Genomic DNA, 7,328 nt, shown 5'->3' with positions numbered 1-7,328 from the left:
GTAATGCGGAGAAATCATAAACAAAGAACAAAAACACAGAAAATAAAAAATAAAAACTCATCCAGACATTTTCACAAACAATACATATGCACTCATTGATATATCTGAATCTTTAGTTCACAGCCATCTTCAGTCATGATTTACACTTGCAATACAAAGCAAGAGTTACTCTTGATTTTCCCCTCCATCATCTGCGCTTTCCTCCAAGTTCTTACAGAAAAAAAAAAAAAAAAAAAAAAAAAAAACCCTTCAGATATCAAAGAAACCACAAAAAATTGATTCAATAGGAGAACTTATGAGAAAAACACCAAAAAGGGCTCCGACTATATTTTTTATAGCTCAAACATGCACTCAGAGCAACAAAGTAATTCAAGCTTTATAAAGAGAAGCTGTGGTTTAAGCCTTTCCTATGTTGTTTATCAAACACAAGCACTTCAATTGTTCTTTCTTATATAGATGTATAGATATAGATATTTAACATCTTATATAGGCTTTTTTTTATTTGAGTTTTTTTTTTTAATTAGTTATTTTAATTTTTTAGTTTTATTTATAAATAATTTTAATTCTATGAAGAATGTATGGTATAATTATGATGAGTTAAAGTTAATTTATTGTATTTAGTTTGGCCCCCCCTTAACAAAAATTTCTGCCTCCGTCACTTTATTGTATGTAATACAAACTTTGATCCACGCTACTTAGAAATAATTGACCTACATTGCTACATTCTAAGGCCATTCTTCATTTTCTGTATAAATTCAGTTAAGTTCAAGAGAGAGATCGATCAATGGCTAATAAAATTTCAGCTACACTACTATGACCTACGAATAATAAATTTTGCTACTTTAACGTTTCAAAATCTTAACCTTCCCTCAACTTTTGTTATTCATGGCACTCCGGCACAGGTTCGGCCCAAGGCCTAGGCCTAAGGCCCAACAACAAAATAAAAAATTTCCTATTAAAAGAGGGTCCCATTTCCTTCGTAAAAACCCCAAAATTTTATAAAAATATAACATTTTAAAAATAATTGATATATATATATATATATATATTTTAAGAGTGATGTTAAAGATGTCACAAATTTTATTATAGATTTAATTGACATATCACCGATTATATAAAAAAGTAATTTAAATACAAATAAATTACGTTGTTAAAATTCATCAATTACAGTCATTATTATTGTAAGTGCACAATTACACCTGGACCCAAAGACAATCACGGGCTCAGGCCCAATGAGCCTTAAACAATAAGATTTGTAGAGTGTGGGCTTTAAACCTATGTTAGAAACGCTGGGATCTTGATAACAGGCTTTTATAAGCAAACACAAGTAAATAAAGAACGATAATGACAAATGGGTCTCCTCGGACTCAAGCCGAGGACTATTTCTTTATTATTTCTCTTTCTTCCTTCAAAATTACAAGTTCTTAATTTCTTTTTTAGTTTTCTGATCCCCCCTTTTCTTTGGCCTTTACCCCCCTTTTATACTGCCTTCCCTGATACTTTTTGAACAGTGACTAGAAGTTTCCACCTCACTGTTCAGGGGTCACCTCCCCATTAATGCGGCCAGGGAGGTAGATGCAGAGCCTTTAATGCGGAGGTGGCAGCCTTTATTCTTGATATTTTCTTTAATACTGGTGCATCTAGAAGATTCAGGATGTCCCCTTTTAACCACTGGTCTCTCCAGAGTTGTACTTTGACCTTCATAATAAAATTTTGAGTTCTCTTGGATCTGTCCGAGGTGAAACTCTCCCTCGGCTGTATCTTCGGACCCTCGGCGTATGGGCCGACTCATAGAGTTTGATCCTGGAGCAGGTCGGCCCTCCACATTACAGCCCAAAGGCCCATATGCCCACTTGGGTCCTTTTACTCCCCACAATTATATTATATTGTGAAACATTTTATAATATCTTTAGTATTTTTTTTTCATTTCTAACAAGGTTTCCAAAATATGAGTTCAATAGAAATTTAAACTAATTAAAATCATAATGGTCTGTTTGGTTGGAGGAGTAGAAAAGTGGAAGGATAGAAAATGGTGGGAGGTTGAAAAAGTGGAGGATAGAAAAGATTTTATTTTCTCTCATATTTGTTTGGTTGGGAATGGAAAAGTGGAGGGATGAAAAAAATAGATTTGAATAAATTTACTCATATACCCTTATTAAAAAATGATGTCCAATTAAAACAAAAAAGTGACATATAACCAGGAAAAAAGAACAATCACCCAAATTTATTATAAAAAAAAATCATGTCTAAAAAAAAAAATCACGTCTAGTTTTTATTTTTTATTTTTAATAACAACTATTATGCCCACCCTAGAAAATCAAAAGAAAAAAAGGAATAGGAAAAAAAAAAAGAAAAAGAAAGAAAAGGCAACGTTACTGCCAGAAAAAGAAGGAAGGCACGCCCAGGCCTGAAAAATCAAAGGAAAAAAAAAAAAAAAGAAAAAAAAGAAAGAAAGAAGCAACGTTACTGCCAGAAGAAGAAAAGGAAAGAGAAAAAGAAAGAAGGCACGCCCAGGCCTGAAAAATCAAAGGAAAAAAAAAAAAAAAAAGAAGAAGAAGAAGAAGAAGGAAGGCGACGTTGCTGCCGACAAGAAGAAAAAAGGCAGGCCTAGAAAATCAAAAGAAGAGGCAATGTTGCCCAAAAAGAAAAAAAAAAAAACATAAGCCAATGCAAAAAGAAAAAAAAAAATTAAAGGCAACTTGAAGAAGTACGTGTCACGGCAATTTTTGTCAATCAAGAAAAAATTCATCCTCATTCAGTTTTCTCTTCATTTTGGAGAAAAAACATTTTGATGAGTCAGGGGAGAAAATACCTGGACTTTACCATTTATTTTCCTTCCTCCACCCCTAACCAAATACACTCCAAAAAAATTTTCTCTCCAAAATTTTTTATCCACCCTATTTCATCTCTAAACAAACACACCCTAAAATGTTTCAAAAAAGATGCTATAAATGTGATAAATCATCAATAATAGCTAAATCTCTTTTAATAGTTTGAGACCTTAATTTTTGTAAACTAATCTCCTACAAAGCCACACACCAAATATATCTATCTCTTTCACTTAAAAAAATATATAAAATTAAAATTTATATTACAATGGTACTTAATTATGCATAGTCATACATCCAAGTTAAAGTAAATTTTTTTAATAATATTTTTTAGTTCTTGTTTAAATTTATGGTCCAACTATGATATTCAATCTTTTATATAAAATTAACCTTTAGTTTGCATTATTTATCCATTTCTGTATTTACATCAAATTAATTTTAAATCAATTAGTATCATATAATTTTATTTAATTAATGTATATATAATGAAAAAGGCCCTAAAAAAAATTTCCGCCTTATGCCCAAATTTTCTTGGGCCGGCCTTGTTCCGGCAATAAAGAGAGCACTTTATTAGGCATGGAAACGGTTTCAGAGAGATAGTATGGCTGTCCCAACTCTAACAATGTAACCTAGACCATCACTATAGAATACACGTCCCTAGAATGAGAATAAACCTTGGAATGGATGGCTACATAAGTCTATGCTCCAACATCAGTTTCTCACAAGCAAGACCTATAGAATGAGCTCAGATTCACCCATGCTCCTGAAATCAAATCAAGAGGTAAACCGTATTCAGACACATAGCATAACCAACATGGAGAATGCACCCATGATGGAAGATATTAGGACATTTAAGAGGATGATAAAGCAAGTACTAACTCAAGTCGCAAGTCGCACCTTAACAGGTATTCCAAGAAGTAAACCTAGCGACAACGAGCTTCATAAGGATTAATTTCCTGGATTTGATTTTTTATTTGGCGGTAACATACACACACAAAAAAGAAAAAAAAAAGGAGCATCTCATTACTTTTCAATCTACAACCAAACACATAAAGAAAAACTAAATCTCTTCAATCCTGCACTTTTCTATCCTCCAATCAAATAAATGAAAGCCTTAGCAACTAGCAAGTTTAGAGTTTGACAGGGGGTGCCAAAGAAAGACTGCAAAATAGCAGAAGAAAAGTCAACAGTAGTGTGAAGGAACTAATGACCTTGGTGAAAGCTATGGCAATTCAAAGAAATGAAATAGATAGGGACGAATAGACAAGGTTTTGACTAAATCACTGAACACCAATTTAAGACCTTTGAATGCGTAGATATTAGAATGTTGATGTTAGAGCCTATCTCCTGCCACACTGATTAGATAATGTTTAGACCCTATGCAGAAACAAACCGATAGAAAGAACACCATGCTTATGATCTTGGAATTGAATGTGAATTAGGAATAGGAATATTCTAGTAACAGAGGCAGAGGCAAGTGGAGGCTCAAGTTTTGTGTAGTCCAGATTTCATGATGAGATTAGGTCAGCCCAACAATTTCATCAGATCGAGAGGAAGTTTTAGAAGGCTCATAATGTAACACCCTGGTTGTTAATTGTAATTTGGAAGAAGCTTGATGGGCAGATTGGTAATTTTACTTGCAATATATTTTAGGGCCAAACTTGGAAATAGGCTTCATCCCTTCAAGTCAGCCCCCCTCACTTCTACATTTGCGTCTCTCTCTCTCTCTCTCTCTCTCGAGCTGCTTCCTGTCTCCCTTACTCTCACTTGAATCCCTTTCTCTCTCTACATGCTCTTCCACTAAAACTACTTCAGCCATGAGTTTCTTTTCAATCCATCACCACCGGTTGTGAAGAAAAGATTTTGGGAAGAGAGGGACCCATTCGGCCAAGCAAGGAATTTGAGGTAAAATTCCTATTTTCCTAACAAAACTAAGTAAAATTTAGCTATGGGGTTTATGCTAGAGCAAGCTTATTGGGTTTATGTAAGAAATTCTTATTTGGAATGAAAAGTTTGGTTTGGTCTTGAGTCATGTTGCTCTAGTGTTCACCCAATCATGATTTTGTCTTGGGTAATGGGTTTTGGAGGTCTTGGAGTTGTGGAGAGGTGGGTATGTGGAACTTTGATGGTTTGGATGCTATGAACTTGTTTTAAATAAGTGGGTAATGAAAGTTTTAACTATAAAAGCTTAAGTGCCTTGAGGTTGTGCTTTTTGCACATAAAGTGTTTGATATTTTACCTCATTGAGTTATGAGGTTGGGTTTAATTGTTTATAGTTGTTTATTCGATTCAACGCAGAACTTTGTAAGATATATAATGAGTTTTAGAACTTTGAAAGTGATTTGATGATGTTATAATTGATTCCTACATGATGTAATATGTATTGACATTATTAATACATGAGTTAGTGTAACACTTAAACATGGTTGTTTTGTTGTGAACACTCGTGAATTTATAAGAATTGTTATAATGGCTTGGTTTTATTAGTTAGTATCCAAAATAAATTCTTGAGTCTAGTTACCTAATTTTTTTAAAGTGATGTGTTATGTTATCTAATAAATGCAAATTGTTTGCGGTAGCGTATTAAAATTCTTTGGTTGTGTTTTGATCCTTTGGACCATTTGTATGCTTGTTTGGTATCCTTGGGAATCGATGCCTTTGGATAGTTAAGTTAAGCTCTAGGCCCTAATTTGATTTTAGGGGACATTTTCAATCTATGGAGACAAGTTTGATGGGACTTTCTGATGGGCATTGTTATTGATAGGCTTAATCATTCTGTTTCTAGGTTCTGAGATTTTTGATGATGGACGTAGTGATGGGATTGGTTGATTTCATGGTGCCCGGTTAAGGTAAAATTGGTTGGCCTCCCAAGGTAAGTAGCATTTAATGGGATTTTTGAAAAATATCTATTTTGCATAAAACATTGTTTTTGGGTTAAACACGTTTTGGAAAACTGTTTACGAAAACTGCATTTTTCCTAAAAAGTATCGTGTTGTAAATTTAACAGATATAATTATTTATGATAAGTACATCATATTTGTTATTGCATATGGGAAAATACATGATTTGTTAGCATGGAAATGACAAGCATCTTTGATTTAATTCTTGGTAATGGATTTTATGGTTTTATTACATTATTTGCAAAATTTAAAGATTCTTTTCTCTTGACCTGTGATATTTGGGAAAATTGATACAAAATCTTATTGACAAGAAATGAGTTTGAAGTGTTGGCAGATGAGTTCTGGCTTTGTGTCGGCGATGAGTTTCGGCTTTGTGTCGGCGACTGTTATGTGGCCTTGGGTTGGATTTTCTAGTTTCGGAACGGTGTTATTATTGCTCATAGTATATAGTATGTAGTTTCACATGGAGATATTTTGAAAAAGCTTTGTGCTATACTGTTTCAATAATTTTTGTCATTTTATTCATGAAGATTGATTTTGCAGAAATTAAGTGGAAACTCCCAAAGTGTAACGTGTTTTGTAAAAATGCTAATTATCATGAGACTTTCATTCCCCCAACTCCACTAATTATGCTACTTACTAGGTTTTAGTTCGTTCCACCCTCTAACAGTTTTTCAGATCAATTAGCTATATATCAGGCATGGAGCTTAGCTTATTGGTGGTAATTGGAGTACTATGCTAAGTGGGAGATTTGTGCTATAAATTGTTGGTGCTCAACTTACTAAATTAATCGAGGCCGTAAAATTAATTCTATTGGAGGTTACGCATTTGAGGTTTGTTAGCCTTAGGCATGATAGGCCTAGATTTTTTGTTGAGGTTATGCATCTTAGAGAGGATCATGATTTTGTGTTTATTTATTTGGAGCTTTGAAGTTTCATGTATATTTGGAGACACATGATTTGTAGTTTGTATTGTCTGTAGATGTGTCATAGAGCTTTGACTTATATTGTAGAGAGATCAATATATTTATTTAATTTATCAAATGGAAAGAAAAAAAAAAATCCCCTACAATATCTCTTGAAGGCTCGATTTTTCATGCTTTGGACCCTTTTTGGGTTTGGGGCGTGACACATAAGAAGCCATCAATGAAGCCAAGGAGATGTTGCCTTATTACCTAAGGCATGAGTTTAGTTTTCTTTTTTTTGGTATAGATAGTTTTTAACATTGGTGAATTTGATGAATAACAAGGGGTGAGCATTGGTTAAAAGAGGGAAGAGGAGGGGTTGGAGAGTTTTCAGTTAGGTTGAAAACTAGAAAGTGAAGGAAGAGGAGAAAAGAGAGTTGGAAGCCATGAAAGTCGCATGGCTTTGATACGAAATTGAAACAAAACGCTTGTTTGAATAGATTGTCATTTGTATTCTTGGAGTATTTTGTGCATGGTATTTAGGCAAAATATTCTCTTATGAACATTTTACATGCACTTGTTTACACTTTACACAATATCTACATGGACAAAATCTAGCTACAAAATTAGCTGTGAGTGTAACTTAAGGTTATAACCTTATTTGATATCATTAACATTACGACATATTTAAAAAAT

The 7,328-nt window shown here is 33.5% G+C and overlaps 1 long non-coding RNA gene across 1 annotated transcript; it reads left to right on the top strand.

Annotated features, from left to right (window-relative positions):
* The first annotated feature begins 4,519 nt into the window (after positions 1-4,519).
* LOC142606000 (uncharacterized) lies at positions 4,520-6,341 on the top strand. Its single transcript, XR_012839119.1, has 2 exons — positions 4,520-4,733; positions 5,614-6,341. It is a non-coding gene; the product is annotated as an uncharacterized LOC142606000 (long non-coding RNA).
* Positions 6,342-7,328: the final 987 nt, after the last annotated feature.

Source organism: Castanea sativa, chromosome 1 (assembly GCF_040712315.1).
Source record: "Castanea sativa cultivar Marrone di Chiusa Pesio chromosome 1, ASM4071231v1".
Classification (NCBI taxonomy): domain Eukaryota; kingdom Viridiplantae; phylum Streptophyta; class Magnoliopsida; order Fagales; family Fagaceae; genus Castanea; species Castanea sativa.
Note: the sequence above shows the minus strand (reverse complement) of the source record. Positions and strands in the feature narration are given on the sequence as shown.